The following is a 6,000-nucleotide window of genomic DNA, read 5'->3' as shown; positions in this document are numbered from 1 at the left end:
GTCCCTTAATTCCCACTACATTTTTTTTATCACGAATCTGAATCCAAACCCCATTACAAACCATATCACATATCTGATTTCCCCCCTCCCCAATGTTTGTGGAGCTTCACTAAACATGGTAAAATAAGAGCAATGCTCAAATGCAATCTGCCCTTCTCCGTTTATATGCCTCTCTCCCACTAAACTCTGCATAAAATAAATACATCTGTATTTTAATTAATGTGATTCAGACCTCCGATCTATGGGGCGACTCACCCTGCTGCCTTGCTGCGGGGTCTCTGCCTCTTTTGAGTCCTGCGGCCTGCCTTGTGCTCTTCATCTTACTGCAATGATTGGTGAATACCACCAGCCATCCACCAATCAGTATACAGAGCCCGCTCATTGCTGTGATTGTTGAATAGCACTGGCCATTCACCAATCAACATTCTAGTTGTGCAGCCAGATGCTCCCTAAGTGGATAGTGAATAGGATGAATTGGTGCGGCCGGGAGTATACTCTGTCTGCATAGTACATCCCGGCTGACAGGCATGCAAATGTAGAGCGAGCCGCATATACAGGTCACTTGCAGCCCGAAACCACAGCATTTTACTGGCCTGGGGCCCAGATGGTAACCTACCCCCGTCCCAGCCTGCCCCTGACTGACACAGACAAGGGGGCCCACAGCGAGCTAATGACCCCGACAGCAAACTGCTTTGTACTTGCAGGCAGACATCTGCCTGTGAATGAGAAACAGTTCACTTCATAGCCAGGATCATCTGCACTCTGCGGGCCCCCATCTGAGACCTGGCCCGGGACATTAGTACTGGCTGTACCTCCCTGATAGCGGCCCCGCATCCATGTATTTCAAGTTCTACAGATACCATATTGGTAAAAAAGTACTGCCAACCTACCGTACGTATCGTCCACAAGAGACCAGTAAGCGGGACCTCCCTCTCACATTTGGCCTTGTGGAGATCTGCAAGCCGACATTCCCAAGTCTGTTTCAAAATTGATATCTCAAACTGTTGATAAAATTGAAAGCAAAGTAACGTACTGGTTTAGAAAGGATAGAGGCCACATTAATGGTGGCAAATCGTATTGGTTGAGGAATCATCATTAAGAATAGTTAAAGACCTGCACTTAATTCTTCTTTACTTGTCAAAAAGATCTCCTGACAGAGGAACCTTCTTTTTTAGTACCCAAAGACAGAGGAACCTGCTTTTTTAGCACCCAAAGATGAACCCTCCCTGGGTGGCAAAGACCCTATATTTGTTTCACCACTATCCACTACATAACACAGCAAACCCAGATCCGCCTGCCTCCTCCGCACCCTATCTGGTGCAAAAGATAACATTGGGATCTGCACTTTCTTTAGGGAAACACAAACCTTCCCCAGAGGCCGTCCTGGATCAGAGACTTTTGAGGGGGCTCCAGAGCTCTCAGGAGAGGCCTCACTATTGGCTTTTGTTGCTACTTTATTATCCTGGGGGTCATGATGTATCAGTGGGTGAACAACTGCTATTTCCTTGTGTAAGGGCTATACATACACCTCCGCAATGCTTAAACGCCCTATCGGCAATTGACACTAGTAACTTAATGCATATATATATAAAAAATTCCAAACATTAACTTATTCTAATAATAATGACACAGAGACATATGTGGCGTTTAAGCTGGTCGCCCTTTTTATTAATTATCAATCAATAAGTTAACTATGGTGGCGGCCAAAAGAAACTGCAGCCATCAGAGGTCAGTGATTACCAAATCAGATGATTAGAAAAACTTGCAGGGCCAATTGCCCATTCAGCAAGTCCATGAGACTCTCCCATACCTTCCCATGCACGGTTAGCCAACCAAGGCTGCTGACCCCAGCAGGGACAATCAGCCAAAATGTATATCAAAGGTGGGTGACCTATTAATCAGCTCACTGACCTCCTGGCTGCAGCTCTTTCCCACCCAACGCTAAAGAAAAAGAAAAAGAAAAAAGGCGACATAAAAAATAGGCAAAACATACAAAATATAAAAATTGGGAGGAGAGGGAGGGGAAAAAGCTGAAAAGAGGCGGTCTCATATCTGCAGTAACCTGTAGCTCCTCCCACACCATGCATTAATAACTCTACCATTCGCTACATACTGAAACAGTCTACTATCTATGCAGCTATAATGTACCACTACCCTATAACCCTAGGGGTTTAAAGTCCGTCCTGCACACAGGGGTGCCCTCCGTCTTCATATTCTGTTATCACTATCTCAGAATTATGAGAGCAGACGAAAATAATTTGAAAATGTGTTGATTTGTTTTTTTTCAGTTCTGTTTTCCTAATTTTTCTTATAAATCATTGCTGACCTTGCACCCATTGTATTTACTTACCTTGCAGTCATCTGCACCATCTTCCTGGGGCTTTCTTCAGAGCCTAATTCCTTTCAGGGTTATAGTCCCTTATGGATATTTCGCATAAGCAGGGCCATGGAGAGCTCACAAGGGACCCGGTACTGGGTGGGTGGGTGTGTGTGTGTGTGTGTGTGTGTGGCCAATCTATAATTGCCCACGCCCCCTTCGCATTCCCTGTATTGATACATTTGGCAGCATCGCATCCCCCGTAGAAACTTACAGGCTGCCGGCGGCAATGGAGGGTTCGCCAGCGGCAATGGAGGGATACGCCCTCCTTCATACATCCGGGGGATACTTAGTATTTGAGGTAAACCCCCGAAAACGTGTGTTTTTGGTGGATTTTACCTCAAATATTGGCTGATAAATGGGCCCCTTTGAATTATTGCCCGAGAAAGGGGGATATTGATAAGTAAGCACATCGGCATAGCTACCGTAGGTGAATGGGTCAGTCCCAGACGAGGCCCTGGTCAGACCCCATTTACACTGCACCTTGGACCTGGATTACTTCCCTGGTTGGCCCCGCTCACATTGAACCCGGATCTGCCCTGCTAAACTTGTGAAGTCGTAAAAAGTGTCCGACCCTGCTCGCTAACCAGGTTGGATTACCGGGTCACTCAATTTATTTTTCAGGGACCCTTTCACACCGAGCCGCGACCCGGGTTGACCTGGCAATAACTAGGGTTGTGCGCCGACCCCCGTGTTTTGTTTTTGTTTTCGGTTTTGGATCTGTATCTCCTCCGACCACCCTTGTGTGTTTTTGGTTTTGGATCTGGATCTTTTTTAAAAAAAATGATAAAAACAGGTAAAACCACATAATTTGGGCCTGCTTTTGTTCCTACAGTATCATAACCGTAATAACATTTATTCCCAGTCATTTGCAGTGAATTTTGACCACCTCACAGCTCACAATATTGATTCTTTTCATCTAGGTTAGGCCTAGGACCAAACTGTTGCATCCAGCTAGCTGGCTGACTAAACTAAGTGACAGAATTAGGCGGCAGTTACATGTGGCCATTTTAAAAAAATTAAAGGGGCATACAGGAGATGCTGAGTGTGGACATTACAATACAATCGAGGCAGAAGCAATTAACGACACAGGCAGCACTAGGTTGCTGTCTGAAAAAGTGCAGCTAGCGCACACGCACACACAAAAACAAAATACAATTTTCATTATATAGATTTCTATTTTTTTTGCCCACAACTTGGGACCCGGAGCACCCCTGACCGAGGCAGCAGCGAATGACGACACAGGCAGCACGCTACCAGTCCAGATGGACACAGCATAGCAGCCCAGATGGACACAGCATACAGCACCAGCCCAGATGGACACAGCAGACAGCACTAGCCCAGATGGGCACAGCAGACACCACCAGCCCAGATGGACACAACAGACAGCACCAGCCCAGATGGACACTGCAGACAGCACCAGCCCAGATGGACACAGCAGACAGCACCAGCCCAGATGGATACAGCAGACAGCAAAAGCCCAGATGGACACAGGAGACAGCACCGGCCCAGATGGACACCGCAGACAGCACCAGCCTAGATGGGCACAGCAGACAGCACCTGCCCAGATGGGCACAGCAGACACCACCGGCCCAGATGGACACAGCACAGCACCAGCCCAGATGGCCACAGCAGACAGCACCAGCCCAGATGGACACAGCAGACAGCACCAGCCCAGATGGACACAGCAGGCAGCACCAGCCCAGATGGACACAGCAGACAGCACCAACCCAGATGGACACAGCAGACAGCACCAACCCAGATGGACACAGCAGACAGCACCAACCCAGATGGACACAGCAGACACCACCAGACCAGATGGACACAGCAGACACCACCAGACCAGATGGACACAGCAGACACCACCAGACCAGATGGACACAGCAGACACCACCAGCCCAGATGGACACAGCACAGCAGCCCAGATGGACACAGCAGACAGCACCAGCCCAGATGGACACAGCAGACAGCACCAGCCCAGATGGACACTGCAGACAGCACCAGCCCAGATGGACACTGCAGACAGCACCAGCCCAGATGGACACTGCAGACAGCCAGCCCAGATGGGCACAGCAGACAGCACCAGCCCAGATGGACACAGCAGACAGCACCAGCCCAGATGGACACAGCAGACAGCACCAGCCCAGATGGACACAGTAGACAGCACCAGCTTTGATGGACACAGCACAGCACCAGCCCAGATGGACACAGCAGACAGCACCAGCCCAGATGGACACAGCAGACAGCACCTTTCGGTTCTCGCCCCTGATCTCTAAGTTCGGGTGGGTTTGGATCTCTGAGATCCGAACCCGCTCATCTCTAGTAATAACCCGGGTTATTTCGGCACTGTGAGAGGGGTATTATTAAGAAAAAAAGATGCATCTCCCAACATTTCAAATATCCATTCAGACTTTAGTGCTGAGAGAAATTGGTTATTGGGAAGGGTTACTTTGTGTCCTCTTCATAAAGCCTAAATGGGATTGAACGTGTAGCGTGTACCAGAGATCCTGCATCTATCAGAGCCACGTCAGTCTCACTTGTCTCCGGAGGTTCCCTATCTGGACATGTCTGGGTTTGTGCCAGGTCTGTCACTAATGATTTATGGTGTTGTGTTTTGGAGGGGGAAACGTTTTGATACTGAGCCAGAAGCTGAAATGTCGCCCTTTCCAAATATCTACAGTATATCGCTAAAGTTTCGGCATGTATTGTTTTTTGTAGCCATTTTTAATGTACTTCCTGCATACAGTAAAAGTGTTATGTTTCACGCTGTGCCCACATCCTAGTAATTCTGCTCATCCCCGATGCTATGAAATCTTAAAAGACATTATCACACTGCGCCCATTTTCTTCCAATAGAGCAGGTATGGCGAACCGCAGGCCTGCAGAATCATTTGGTCTAGAATGGCACCCTGCAGCCAGAATCTATGTAGCAGTGCCACCTGGGGCATCCTTAGGACACTTCAGATGGTCACACCGCTGCCCTTACAGCTCCCCGTGGCATCCTCAGGATGCTATGGGCATTGCTGTAATCAACGGCGATTATTGCCCCGCCCCGTGTGAAGTCACATGGAGGGGGTGTGGTCTGCACCATGCCCGCAAATAATGTTATATATATCAAAATGGCCCTCGGCCGAAAAAAAGGTTCCCTACCCCTGATATAGAGGGTGCAAATTGCAAAGAGGTATCCTCCACCTGTTACGGGCATTATGTGCACAGTAACACTGACATGACTGAACATGAAAGTGCGGATGTTTAGCTTTGCAATGACGAATTGCTCAGGTAGATTTCGGCTTGCCGCCGCAAATTGTGTCAAATTTAACTGTTAGTTTGTGCTGGTCAATCGCATTTATTGGCAAATAGGCCCCTAAGTCCTTAACTGTTTTAATCAATTATTTTACTGTATGGAAACTTCATGGGCCTTATACAGAGTGAGACATAAATGTGATTTGTGGCTGGTTTTGGCTGCATGATTCAGGGTTTTTTTTGCTACGCACGTGTGAGTCTTCACACTGCACTTTATGTTTCATGCATACTGCCAACCTGAGACTGCGTACAGCTAGGAGACTAGGACCAGCTTTGGAAGGCAGGCAGACAAGGGCAGCAGGAGTGTAGACACAGTCACAG

This window comes from Taudactylus pleione, unplaced genomic scaffold, assembly GCF_031769625.1.
Source record: "Taudactylus pleione unplaced genomic scaffold, aTauple2 ptg000209l, whole genome shotgun sequence".
Taxonomy (NCBI): domain Eukaryota; kingdom Metazoa; phylum Chordata; class Amphibia; order Anura; family Myobatrachidae; genus Taudactylus; species Taudactylus pleione.
Note: the sequence above shows the minus strand (reverse complement) of the source record.